Below are 15,417 nucleotides of genomic sequence, written 5' to 3' on the forward strand. Positions count from 1 at the left end.
GGGAAGTATTTTTTTCTTTCCATACTCTTTTCCAACAGAGTTCTCACAAAATGAGGACTCATAATTTTATTTGACTGATTAGTAGCTGGACTAAGATTTCTGTCTCTTTCATTGTATTAAAAAATTAAAATTTAATTCTATTCACTTAAAGGATTCTAGTGCAACATTCTGCATCCACTGGTGGCCATAAAAAAAAGTACCAAAAGCATTTGTGCTTTCTTCTATTTTTCCCTCCTTCCCAGATGGTCTGTGCCTTTAAAAGTTTTCTTCTTGCATTTTTAGAATATATTAGAGCTTGTTTACTGCTTCATATTATTTGCCTGATCTTTCCTTGAATCCATGCAACCTTCTCTCTAATTTGTTACAAGATCATCTACAACAACATAGATTCCATTGTAGCAGGTGTTACGTGACCCCAGACTGGAGGATATCCTACTGATATTTGCTATACCTAAATGTTCTGTGACTCCAGCAGTAAAATTTCATCAGTTTTATTCTGTACTTCAAAAATAAAAGAAATATGTCTGTTAATGCTCTCTTGATTTGCTGAAAGTGTGTGTGTAAATTAGGCTCCATTGAGATGCTCTTTCCTTCTCTGTGGTTGCTTGCAAAGTCTTTCTGCAAATATCCTAATTATTTTGAAAAAAAAAAGTGAAGGATATTTGACATTTGCACAAATTTTCAACAATACTTCAGAACCCAGTATTAGACTGATTTGTTTCCAAATTCTCCTCTCCTACATGGGCTTTAGAATGATTAGATAACCATTGCCTTCTGAGGCTGGAAACCTTGCAGGAGTCCTGATATCTTAGAGCCATTTGAAAAGTGCAGATTTAGACCCAAAGGCACGTACAGGTGCTTTTTCTTTGTATTTCTGGTAAAAGATATGACATGCAGTTCAGATGAGACAACATTTTTGCAGTTTCAATGGCTCATATTTGAACAAGGCCTGTTGATAGACAGAAAGATAATAATATGGAACTATAGTTCTCTCTGGCAAAATTATTTTACTCATTAAAGAAAAAATTAAGAACAATCTAATATATGCATCAATAAAACAAACTGAAGGTCACTTATATTTTGTCTGAACTGATTGTATAGAATTTTTAGTTCTATTCCTGAATTAAAGATAAAATAGATATGTCTGCATTATATTTGAAAAAAAAAAAAAAGAAGCCAAACTTCTTTTGTATTTATAGTGCTGTCCTACAGAGTACTTGTTGTCTGCTTTGTGAGGAATCAACATCTATTATGTATCAGTCTAGGGACACAAACCATTTTCTAGGCTTGTACTATTCAATCCTGAAAGCAGTTTTGCAGAATTCAGCAAAAAGAAATATTTCATAATCAAATAATTGAATTTTCAAAGAACTTTTCAAAGCCCTAGGCACAGATGGTAACATATCAAGAAGATTGCCAATCACATTACCTGACAGATAAACAGTATGCTGTGCTCTTATGATCTACTGAAATTTTGCTTAGCAATGTAAGTTCCCCACAAAAATTTTTGTCAAAGGAAAGAAGTCCTTCTTTCATAAAGAATTCAGAGCCTGACCATCATATTTTCAAAATGCCAATAGCTGCTTTTGTGCTTTTTTTTCCATCAAGTTTTCTGCCTGCATTTATAGTGGATGCAAATAATATCAAGTTGTTAGTCCATTACCTGCCCTCAGCTACCTAGACATTTAAAAACTTGCAGAGTGACAGGGCAGCCCAGCATGGTATCCAAGGACTAGTAGTAACCTCAATTGTTATTTAATCCACCTCCTTGTTCTAGGGCAAGATCTAATGTGCCCGTGTCCTTCCTGTCAAGCGCGTGTGAAGATTTAACTTAACATTCATGAAATCCAGTACTTGTACTCATTTGCTGTTGAGCACCGGGGAAGAACTTGTAATTGCTACTCCATTTTCTCATTCTTCAGCTGTGAAGATGATTGCTTTTGAAGAATGTTAGAGAACTACAGCTTTTAAAAGAGTCTGTGTGTCTGTTTAATTAGAGAATATTATTAGCATACTATTTTTCAGATGAGGAGATACATGCATTGAACAGCCTGACCTATTATGTTTTGATTTGGTCTGTCCTGACCAAATATAGTTTGGTGTTTAAATATAAGGTGTTTCCTTATACTTAAATTTCAAAGCATTTTTGGGAGCCAGATTTCAGTCTGCCTCGCTGGCCTCATTCACACTGGGTAGCAGCCCAGGACCCAGTGCTAAGCTCACACTTCCCAAAACAGGGCATTGGAGTCTGGGGCTGCCTCTGGCCATGGTGAGTCTCTCCTTGGCACTCTTTGTGGAGGCTGTGGCCTGTCCTGGCCATCAGAGGCTGCTTTCAGATGAGGCTCTTGCCCTGGCCCCGCTGGAACTACGCCTCATGGCCTGGTGTGTGTCCTGGGTCACCGCGATGCCCACGGCTCCCACCCCCAGCACTTTTCCCAGTGGCTCCTGTGGGACACAGCCAGAGCAGGAACCTTCCCAGGTAGCAGCTTGGTCTGGGAGAGCAGGAGTGTTGGGTTGTGATGCCTTGAGAGGGCTGAACTACAACAGAGGCTAGACAGAGCTAAGAGGATAAAGTAGGTATTTATTGAAGGACCTTAAAGGATACACCTTGGGCAGTACAAGAGCCTGGCCAGGGCTACACCCAAGGTGGGCCCAAAATGGTCACCAAAACGGATGCCTGGTCACGAGGTCTCACAATTTATAAGTTTTGGTCCATTTGCATATTGGTGTTAATTGTCCAATTACAGCTTCAGATTATGATGTCCCATCCTTCTTTTTTTCTCTCTTCAGTCCACTGTTTATGCTTTTGGGCCTGAAATGGTTGTCCTTGATCTCAAGCTGGAAAAGGAATTGTTTTGTCTACATACTCTGTGAAGAGAGCTCAACAACGCTTAGTGTGAAGCTCAGAACTATACACCTAGGCACGAAAAATACAAAAGCTAAAACTCAAGGCATCAGTTGTGCGCCTGAGGCTGTTCCTGCCCGCTGGTCCCATGGCACTGCCCGGGAATGGCCACAGGCACACCTGCCTTCCAAGCCTGCCTGCAGCCCCAGGTGTCTTGTCCTAACAGCAACTCCTGCCAACCCTGCACATCCAGTCAGAGCCCTGCAGAAATCACTGCACTTAACAGAGAAAATAAAGTTTTGTTTCAGGGCTCAGTTTCTATCTTTCCATCTTCTGTTTCTGCTAATGGAAAGCAAAATAGGCCAGCAATATTTTAGTTAAAATTTTATAACAAAATGTACAAAACTTCACAGGAGATTAACATTCAAAAGGAATTATTTGCAGAACCTGGGAGGGAATGCAGGAATAGGTTACAGTGCAGACTGAATTTCTGGCATACAGAATCTACTGTGATGAGAGGTATAAAAACATCTATAAATAATGAACATATCCATTAAAGAAACCAAAATCTGGACTTAAACTCCTGCTTCTAAACCTTAACACAATTAAGACTTGTATCAAAAGAGGTTCTAACTGCAGATGTAATTCTAAATGAAGATGTCAGATTAAAAGTAAATGAGATGTAAAGGATGAAGAAATTGATGGCTAACAATCTCCTTAATGGGTAAAATAAACATCTAGCAGTCATATAACACTACCTGCTGAATAAGGTTCTGGTGTTAGCGATGTTTCTAAACTATAACATTTAAATAAAGCTTAATATTTAGTTTAGATTTAGTTCAATTCTGAGGTATGGCATTTTCCCTCTCTACCCACCCCCAAATTCCCATGGCACATGTTGTTAAAAAAATGCAAAAGTCCTCAGGATTAGTAAATATTATATGCACAGTATCACTGTGGTGATACTTGGCCTGAATAACAAACCTTACACTTTCTAGTGTACTTGGTCAACATAAATAAATAATGACTTCTCTTTGATTTAAATACTACATTTTCTACCATATAGAGGGATAATTGGGACAGTGGGATAACTGTTTGGTCCAAACCTTGTAATGTGTTGGCAGGAAAAATTAGAAAGTAGGACTTTGTTGTAGTGTAACCCATTTCTGCCTGCTGAGGAATGATCATGTCTGCTGTCATAACTAAATTATTTTTTAAGAACCTGGCTTTGGTTTTGAATTTTTTCCTGATAGTTCAATAGTAGGAAAATTGGAGTGCATAGTTCAAGAGCAGACACTGATGGTAATAAATGAAGAACTTTCCCATACTGCAAGCTAGATGAGCAGGTTGTGAGTTTCATTCATCTGGAATAATTGATTTACATCAGTTCTGCAGAGCTTTTGGAAATTGCTATTTCAAATCAATTTGATCCAGTTATAAAATAAAAGACACTTTAACTTATTTTAACTGTTATTTGTGAGATGGATATGTAGATACTTAATAATCTTTGAAATTTTAATCCATTAAATTGTGAAAGTATACAACATCTATTTTAATTACACAGTGCAACCTACTGATACACTATTGGGGTTTATAGCTAAATTATATTTTATATATTTTGCCACTGCAACTAAAGCAACATGAATCAACAGAATGTGAAAGGTCACTTAAGGAATTAAAAAAATTTCTAAGATTAGGGGAGCTATTATCAGTTGAGCATCTCTCTAAAAAGGTATAGATAAAAAATTAGCAGGTTTGCAAAATAATGTTTCTTAAAACTTTTAGCTTTTTGGAAAGTATAAAATGTAAAGTAATTTTAAGAAATTCTTTCCTATGTCTTAATTATTTATTTTATTTTTTTATTCAAAGAGAAGATTAAAAATAAAAAGGAAGTGCATAAAACATGGCTTCTACAGCAGAATCTCATCACTTTTTTAACAGTCTGCTGTGTTACATTACAGATCTTTGAGCCTGTTTTTCTTCATTCTTTTTGTGCTCAGACTGTTTCTGGGTAAAATGAATGATGGCAATAAATAATTTGGGAGAAATTCCTGGCAACTCATAAAACCATATTCTCCCTATTATGTGAAACAGAAGGTCAAAGTTTGGAGTAAGATTTAAAAGGAGAGGTCAGCAATGACTTCCTACTCTCCTCTTTTAAAATCCCCAAAGCTGCTGAGTTTGCCTGCAATATGCCAAAACAGCACTAATAGTTAATAACTACTTCTGCAAATGAACTCTCCCTATGAGAGTCTCCGGGCTTTAGCTGGTTTAACCTAATCTCATATCTGTCAGGTAAGTAAGTACTAGTAACCCTCTTTAACACATAGCAAAGCTTAGTCTCTGAGAGACTAGCAACAAGGTTATGCAGGAAGTGTACAGCAGAAGAAGAAATAAAAGGCTTGATTTCCTTATTCTCATGAGCCTTAGTTATGCTGTGTTTCTTCTATCCATCACCTGCAATGAGTCATGTGCTGGCTTTCAAAGGTTTGTTTCTCCACACCTACAACAGCCACTGCTCTCTGAACTGAAGCCTTTGTGCTGCAGTGGCCACAGGTCTCTTGGTGAGGTGGATGAATTGTGTGCTTCCTGTGCTGTATCAGTGGTGCTAGATTACCCTCTCTTACACACACACACACACAAAATTATTTATATGTAAATATTTAATGCCTTTCCATCACGGTTAGTCACATTTACACATAGATGAGTGTATGGATTTATGTGTGTGCAAGGGCAGGAATGGTAGGCAAACTGGTTTGGGTTTAAAGAGATTAGACTTGAATAGTCCCCTCTGCTCCCATCTTCCTTTCTCCAGAAGGAAGAGAAGCGATGATACTGCCAACACTTAAACTAGCTTGATTAATGAGCTCTGTTCTGCCAGCTTTCCTGTAATCTCTTCTGAAGTTTTAGGTTTGGTTTAATACAGTCTAGTCTGGGGTGAGAAGTTGGCTGGGTTTAATTGTATCTGGATCATTAAACCAGAATCTAATTGGCACTCATAATTGAGGGGGAAGACTTCTTCCCCTTTGAACTGACTCAGATAACAACTAACCAAAATTAGCTAGAGGCACAGAAAAGGAGCTGACAGCAGTGTATTCTTTATTCAGATATGCATGAGGTTTGCTTTTGGAAATGTGATACTGCCAAATGCTACATCCAGAATTCATCTTTTGTAGTGACTTGTTAAGGAAATGCTTGTGATCAGTAAGTATTAGCAGATAAAAAGATCTGAGTGTTTCTGTGAATCTTGATGTCAGCTCTTGCTCTTAACTGAGGGATTGTTTTAACTAGAAGTTCCAGGATTTAACATTTGAGATATTTTCTTACTTCCCTTCACATTGAGTTGGACTCTGCTCTGATCCCTGTCTGTAGGTGGCACTGATCCTTCACTGTAACAGTAGCAGGGAAATTATGAATGCAATGAATTGCAAAAAGAAATCTTACCTTAAAAATATAAGATATGTGTACGTGGTTGTGAATCTGATAGTAACATGAAGCATATATGAATCTAAAAAGCTCACAACACTGTAATAGTGAAGGAGGCATCTCCTTGTCTTTAATTTAACCTGTAGAGAATGTTTTTACATAATATTAGTCTGTGTGTTTTCCTTTCAGTTTTCTTTTCTCAAGAGCATTAGATCTTGAAGCAAACAAGAACTGAAAATCTGACCAGCGCTTCATGCATGCTTGATTTACTCGGAGTCAAAAACTGATTTTACTTTTTTTCTGGTTGAATAATTTCTGGAGTGGTGTAATTCTGCTAGGAATGGTGCAGGATCCAAATAGCATACAACAAGGTTTCTGAATACCTGGTAGAAACCCATTTTTGCATTATTGTATTTTTGGATGAATAAAACAAATCTCTGGTCAGTAATATCCATTCTAACCAAAACAGGTACAGTTAAATTCAGAAAACAATCTAGATGCTGTTACATTGAAAATACTACAGCCTTGTGTTGGGCACCCTTATCTGCAATAAGATCTTCTTGTCTGAAGACAATTAGTTGCCCAAGAGAAACAACACAGAAATTTGAAAGCTGAGTAATGTAAACTAGACAGAAAGAAACACTGAAGAGAGTAATAGGGCCTATGGCCTTTTACTCAAAGACAATTAGGAAATTAGTTCTGCCAGAGAAACTGAGCTCTGGAGTCTGCTCTCATGTAGTATTCTCTTTAAAACACATTTTCATGCCATCTTCATCCCCTCCTAAGACAGTAAGAATTAGTTTACTTTGCTCCACTGTCATAGCAAGCCTGAAGGAATGTCATAATTGTCAGGCAAGGTATTCTGCAGCAAACACCCATTGTTTTCCAAGCTGTTCTAGTAGTATAGACAAATAAATATTTATTGAAGCAGGGATTTGAACTGAACTCTGCCACAGGAGTATCCTGACCATTTCTGTAAGCCTTTGTGTCAGTCTATCACCTGTCCCTTCTCCCTCTAGCCTATAAATATATATTCATTCATAGACTGCAGAACATCTCTAAAAGTTCTCTCTAGAAGAACCATCAATGGCTTGGTTGTTAGGTCCTTCAGCTTACATGAAGGTGTGCTGGATTGAAGTTGAAAATGAAGAATTTTTTAGAAGAGAAATTAAAAACTACTTTAGTCACTGGGCTGTTGAATGTACTTGGAACTGTGTGCTTCATTAAAGTCCTATCACTAATGTTATCAGTGAAACTGGCAAATATGTAAAGGGGAACACCTAGCCTGAGTAAAAGAAGCAGTTTTGTCTCAAACACCTTGTCAACAGTAGCTCTAAGGTAACAATGGTGAATATTCCCCGCTGGAAAATCAGATTTCTAGATTCTACTGCTAGGAACTTTAGGATTCTATATGTGTGTTCCTTAAATCTAGAAATATACTCAGAAGATTTCCTGAAGATTTTTGATGCATCAGTTCTATTTCTTGTTCTAGGGTGCTTGTATTATGAAGTATGTCTGAAAAGACTTCCAAGTTGTTTCCAATCAGGAGGTAAACTTTGCCTCCAAGTCAGAGCAGCAGGGTTCGTCACAGTGAATCCAAAATGTTGCCTCAAGCCTGACTGGTGTGCCTTAAGAAGGTTTCCCTGCATTTAACTGTAGTAAAATTTATTCCAGCATGCACACATGTTTCCTTAAATGAGGATTTGGCACTGAGGAAGCTTAGCATTTGCGTTGAATACACTTTTTATAGTCTGTTTCTTATGCCAAGACTATTACCTTTCTTTTGGAGAGGAAAGCAACTGCAAATTGTAAAAAAGTGGGAGGGGAAAACTGCAACTTGGATTAGGTTATTTCTTTCCCCAGTTTCTTGATCCAGAAATATTTGGGTCAGTTTTTTATTCTCTGGGGCCTTTATGCTTCATTCAGACCAACTTTCCAGAAGAAAGAAAATCTAGTTCTGCCTAGGTGAAGGGGAATTAGTAGGTGCTGTGCCCAGAAAAGTTGTCTTGTGAGCAGAGACAAAGGGTTCCTGCAAACAATAGCTGTGTCACAAATAGAAAGGGGGAATCTGCCCACAGGGGGTTTCACAATTTTAACCTAGGACGGTTTTTCCCCATGCCCCATATTTACATAAATTCCCCATATTTACTCCTGTTCCTTCTAGTACCTTTCCTCATACTTCGTTTGCTTCAGCTGTGCTCTTGCTTTCCTTTTCTTTTGTCTCCTTTCCCAATACCAACTTTTCCCATTGACTTGTTTAGGTTCTTGGCAGAATCTGCCACTGACACCTCACATCTTGTGCATAACGTGGTCTTCAAGTATGAAAAAAGGATAATTTTTAGCTAAGATTCACTAGGGAGAAGGAGCAGGTAGATGCAGTGAGAGGGACTGCAAGGTGTAAATAATAGTTAATATGATAATGTGATAATGGTGATCTTATCTTCAGAGCTGTGTAGGTCCCACAGGAAATTCAAAAGGAGTATTGGAAGGACAACAAAAAAGCTTTTATTCTGTCTTGCTTAGAAAGTTTTCTGAGTGGAAGCGTTATGAGGAAAGTTTGAGAGACCCACAAGCAGGTAAGGGATCCTGGCAGAGAAGATGCAGGAAATGACAGATTGTTAAGACATAGGAGATGTAGCACCACACTATGCCTTGGCAAATGTGAAAGGGAAAAATAATAATATCCATATTCCACATACATAATCGCAGGGCAATGCAAATTTTAATAATGCTATGCCATGTTGCTGAGATTTTTTTTTTTCAGAATGTGAATGAGACCAGGAAGTAATTTGAACATATTTTGATTTTTCCTCAAGACATTTAATGAAGACTTTGTTTAGTTTTTAGTTGCACAGTTTTCATTAGAGCATGTCTTACCTGCTGTGACTGACAGCAGGATTAAGGGACACAGTTGGTGGAATAAGGATAAGGGACTAGCCCATATCTAAAAAAGCGTGCTCTCACCTCATGTTTTAGTATAAATGCATATGCTAAGAGAACATGACAGGATTAATAAAGGAGGCTTTAAAAAAACATTTTGGTGAAGGGATGACCTACTGCCTGTGAACAGCATTTGCAGGGTCTCACAGAACACAAGGTATTCCATCTGCAAAAGCCAGATATGGAGAAGTCTTAAAGAGCAGATCAAGAGTAACAGACCTTTAATCAGCCCTAGCATCCTCTCATTGCTCCAGTTCTCTGCCTTCAGGAGCTGATGATGCTACAGAGGTGATTCTCACACCCACTATTGTGGTCACGCACTGAAAGGTACCTTGTAGCCCTGTACAGTTTGTATCCAATATGAAAAAACACACTCAAAGGATTTCTTTTTCCCAAAAGATTGCCTTTTACCAGTTGGTTATGGCTGTTTATAATTTGTGACTAATTTATTTTCCCCTGCAGCAATGGTAGCAAAGTCCCTTCACAGCTGAGAAGTGAGCAGCTGAATTGCGCCTTATGTTTGCACATCAGGCAAAGTCATATGGAGAAAAACTGAAGCATATTTTTCTACACAGTCAAGAATGACTGTGGAAGCACAGCTTTTCAGAGGCAGACATTTTAGACACAAATGTATGATGAATGAAGACTGCTTATCTACATAAAATGCATATTTGTATGGATAAACCCTGAATGCAAGCAGTTTCGTTTTATTCCCTCCCCATTTTTTTTTTTTTATTCTGAAAGCGTAATTCTCTTACATCACTATTAGGCTCAGTAAGTTTTAAAATATTAAATTTATGTGAAATAATAAAACCTTGTTATTATTTTTCAAATTAGCATGAGTTCCATCTAGCGTAAATATTTCTGCAATTTGTGATACTACTCTACCAAGCTAAACATCAAATTAAGTGTTTTAAAATTTCAGTAATTTCAGCAGACAACTACACACATTATGTATTTGTTGAATTAGATACCTGAAAATATTACTACAGTGAGCTGGCTTGCTGAGTGAAGTATTAATACATTGTATCTATAATCTAGGCCTTCATTTTTAGTTTTGCCTCAAGTCTACACAGCTACCTAACTGCTCCTGATTTCACCATACCCTCTCTCTTCAATTAATTTTGGTGTCAGTGAATTAAAGTTAGTAATTTACTTGTCTGTGAGCTGCTCAGAAAGAGATTTTATTGAAAAGAGGTGATCTACTTTTGTGATGATATGATCTAAAAACCTGAAGTTTCCTTTATCTTTCCATTTACCTTTATCAGTTGAAGGTTGCAGGAAGCTAATAGGGAGCCTTATGCATTTCTAAACTACTAATTCTGTTAAATGTACCACAGAGAATCACCTTATTATGAACTTGATAGTAAATGTCCAGTTAAGTTCATTTGCTTACCACATGCATGACAGTAAATTAGCTAAGGGAAAACAGAACTACTAAGCACACAGATGGTTGAACCCTTGTTTTCCCATTCAGTTTAAAAGTCTTCTTTGAGCTGGTGGAGAACAGACAGAACATACAACAGAACTACTTAACACCAATCTGTTACTATTTTGAGTAAATTAATTGAATAATTATCCCCAAGTTCATTTCTCATCTGACACCTCCCTTGATTCAAGTTAGAAGATGAAAGGGAAATAGTACCTGATGAGGTTAATGATTTCCCATTCCAGGTGTACAGAAAATGAAGATTTGTATTTGTTTTAATCTCTGTGGATCTCTAGATACAGCTTGTCTACTGTGGGCAAATATAATGAGATAAAGCTTTGTCTTCAGAACTGCTAAGGTTTGAAGACATATACAGTGTCCATACCAAATTTCAGGTCAGCTAGACTCAGAATTATTGTTTGGAAACATAGGCATATTCCTGGAAAATATAAAATATTAGCCCACGGTGTTATATTTTATTTTCTTATTTTTAAGGCTAGTGATGCTGTTACTTAAAGACTTAGAGACTTTTTAAATTCTGTATTCCCAGAAAAAGAGGTTCTATTCTTCATAACTTCAGTAGGACTCAGAGAAGAGGGAAGCAGAGAGAAGTGTTGCTGGAACACAGGGAAGGTATGGATTATGCTTTCATTTATATTGAAGCCAATAATGGCAAAACCAGGAGATGTGTAACTTAGGGAATACTGTGCCTGACAGTATGTGAAGAACAGTTACCACATTATATAGAAGGAATGGTGACATGAGCATTAGAAATGCATATCTGTGTTTTCCCTCAAGAATTTCTCCCATCTAGATGTTAGTTAGAAAACTTGTCTTAAAACTTTCTGGAGTGCTAACCAAAGGAAAGAGATCTCATAGCAAAGGGAGGGAATTCTCTAAGAGAGTAGTGCTCAGCCTTGTGCAAAAGTCCAGTATAAGATTTAAGCAAGACTTAAATTATACTTATTAGGCAGTGAATGAATGCATAAAGTTCTGTTGAAGAAATTATGCTGAATTTAATAAAGTATTATTTTGAAAATAAGTGAATTCTTGTATAATATGTTACAAATATTCTTTAAAAAAATGTTGCCATCATTATTATTGGTCACAAATCTTTGTCAGGAAGGTGCTACTTTACTCTGGAACAAACTTTAAAAAAAGTTCTGACAGGATCGTAAGTGGCCAGGCTGTGTCACCTGGGCATATATATGCACATGTTGCTTCCTAATACCTTTTTGTCTCCTCTGGAAACTCATAAATGTATTCTCTAGTGCAAGTATGATTATATCTGCAAAAAACATTTTGATGGAGTTAATGGATTTTAGAACATATTTGTGATAATTTGGAACCGTATTATCTCCCTGATACTGTCCCCTCCTCAGGCCACACTGTAAGATAAAACCACATTGTGGCTCGAGTACCTCTGCAGGTGCCCTCTTTGCAAATCAATGATCCTTAGAATTTGGCTTCTTTTAATTGCTTTTGCCCTTTGGTTGCTCTGTAGTAATGGACTGAGGCTTCCCTTTCCACTACAAGATGCTGTAAACTATTTCCAGAAAATAAATTCAATTTCTGACTGAATGTTATTCTCTATTTTTGATCAAGATAAGTAAATTGAGACTGTGGTAGCATAATATGTAGATTTATCAGTTGAAAGACAGGTCTTGTTTTAATGCAATAAAAATAAAAAAAATCCTTAATTTTTATGTAAAAATATTGGTATACTTGCATGAACAAATAGATACTTGACTGTTCAAAAAGTAGACTATAAGTAGCAATCTCTTGTTGCAAAAATAATTATGTATTTCTTATTTTAATGTATCTGCTAGCTATTTACATTGTGAACACCTATTTTTTCAAAAACTTGGTTCTCAAGTGTTTTTTTTCTCTGATTATGCTGAATTTTAAAGCTTAATTAGAAGAAATATCCTTGAAGAACAATGCAAATATGTCATTAGCTGTTTTTCTGTAATGGTGAGTTCTCTCATCTGGAACATAAAACTTGAAATTCATTAGTAGTTTTGTATTTAATTGCATGTTGTGTAGTCAGTTTTTACCAGGCTTTTCTTGATTATGTTTATTAGAACTGGCTGACATATTCATCATTAATATTCCTAGCAGTTTTTGCTGGCATTTTTCACTTACAAATAATTTCTGATTTCATCCTCATTTCTGTCTTTGAGTTAACAGGCTGGATCCAGTCTCAGGAAAGTAGAATGTGATTGCTAGTTTTAACAGCACTTCTGTTTGAAAGATTGGCTGAGGTAACCTAGAGCTCAGGCACAAATGACTTGACTCAATTTTGTGGAAGTTAGGTACTGAAAAGAGATAAACGTAAATCTTGCAAAACCAAATCTGTTCTCATTGTTTTTCAGAAGCTTAGATTGGGCATATAAAGTAGGAATTTTATTTTTGTAGGCTTGCTCTGTACATAGTGAAGAAATACATGTTCTGTGGGGGAGTAAATCAGATCACTTGAAAATTAATCTACTTGTACACAGTAGCCTGTCTCTCTGTGTGTACTAGAACAGGAATACTCACTTTCCTCCATACTTGGACATTTATACATACCATAAACTTATGAAGCTGAACCTGGATCTAAGTATAAAATACTGTAAAGAGTCAGTAGGGAATTCTGAAGGATGTGTTTATATGCTGTCTTCTCCGAGGCACAGTTTATAATTTGCAGAAATACCTCTGTCCATTTCTGGCTCACAGCTGTAAAATTATGTTGGAGTTAATTATCCCTCATCCCTTTCTCACAAAATTCTATTGAACCTGGAAGATTGCCTTTTCTCTGGCAGATTACTGCTAAAGATCTTTTTTGAGGTGAAGGAGATTGCTCTCTGTGTGAGGGGATTTGAACCTATTTTGAACATCCAAGACAGATGGAGGGTGCAGGAATGAAAGAAATTTGCCATGTCCTTGTGAAGTGGATGCTTTGTTAAGAAAGTAGTTGGAGCCCAGTTCTTCAGCTCTAGGGAAATTTCCTAGTTCCCAGCTGATTGAAATGGTAACACCACATTTCCTTCTTACACCTTCTGCTCTCTTTTTGGAAGAGTTTTACAAGATGTCTTATTTCATAGGAATGGTTTTAGGAAATATGCAAAACAGAATCCTACAGTTAATTACTTAGGTAGGGGAAAGCATCATGTTCAAAATGAGACATTTGAGCAGTGAGGACATCAGACTTCGAGGAAATCCAAATATCTGTGAGGTCAAAGATAGGGTAATCTATAATTTAGACAACTAAATAATGATCAGTCTCCATTATGTACTTAGATCTGATACCTTATCTATAAAATATTTTTTGGTTTTTTTATGTTGTAAATTAGCTGGGACACACTTTTCTATGTTCTATTCAAAAAAAATCATCACTTCTATTATAGGAGTAGGAAAAGTGTATTTTAGAAGACCCTAAAATCATTCCTGTCTCTCATGGCATTATTATTATTATTATTATTATTATTATTATTATTATTATTATTATTATTATTTATTTATTTATTTATTTATTTATTATTTATTATTTTCTCACTAGAGAGTGAGGTGAGAAATGGTAAATAAATAGGGCCTTAGCAGGAAATGCATTTATATTCCATAAAACCTCGGATGAAAGATTATTTCTGTGAAAAAAGTGGTTTTCGTGGGCTTTTGGTGCATGAAGATGATCTCTGTGTGTTTTAGTTGGTAAGAACACATGCATATCCCTTCCTGTGAGACAGAAGGAACAAAGTAGATCTGAAATATAGGGATCCCTGAATTCTTTGTAGCCTAAAGACTGTGGAGTGCATCAGGTTGGCCTCCCTTGGTCTCTGTCAAGTCCTAGTCCAGAGGAATGGTGAGCTTTGATGGCTCTGAAGAGTCCCATGTGACATACACACGGATCTTAAATCTGCTTTCTTCACATCAAGTTGCAACTCAGAATAAAAATTTGTATCCCTGCTTTGCAGTTCCATTTATTTTCATGGTATCCTGAGTATTTGGCACTTATAAATAATATAATGCTGATGAAATCCAAAACAGACTTACACTAGGTTTAAGAGCCAAAAAAATATAAGGATTTAGGGAATCTGACCATACTACAGATCCACTTTCTGTCTATATATTTCTGAGCAATGCTGTGGGGTTGTCCCAGCATTTTATCTCTCTAAAAGGAAGTGTCTATCATTGAAAAGAAATCTAAGATTCCTCTTTAGCTGAAGGGGAAAGTTAAACCCTTTTTGTATGTATTCAATCCTGTGCTAAATTAGGATGTCACGTGTCCTTTGCAGGTGACAGTTTTTTTCAGTATACCAGGAAGCCGTGTAGGTGACAACCTTAGTTTAGGTGTGCACCTTTCCTAGGAATAGCTGAAAAAAAAGCTGAACACAAAATACTTGGTCAAGGAAATAGATACTTCTGCACATATATACATACCTGCACACACACACACATGTATTTATTTATGTGTCATTTTTACCATTCAGGAACAGTCAGCTTCTACTTAAAACAGGCAGGTTATTAAAAATTGAAAGGTTCATTCATTTACCCTTTTAATTCAGCTTGCATGTACAAAACTATTATCTCAGCATTTGAGTGAGCCCTGCTTGTCAGTAGTTTAAGTAATTAAAGGGTTCAGTGGTTAAATATTGCTACGAGTAGTTCAAAAATAAATTGTTATTTTTAAAGACAGTTTGGGAGAGAAGAACAGATGAATAATAAATATGTGGTTTCATGCATAGATCTGTAGCTGGGAAAACAGCTGCTGACAGCTCACTATTTTTCATCACTTTTC

The sequence above is a fragment of the Cyanistes caeruleus genome, chromosome 5, assembly GCF_971803275.1.
Source record: "Cyanistes caeruleus chromosome 5, bCyaCae1.hap1.1, whole genome shotgun sequence".
In the NCBI taxonomy this organism is placed as follows: Eukaryota; Metazoa; Chordata; class Aves; order Passeriformes; family Paridae; genus Cyanistes; species Cyanistes caeruleus.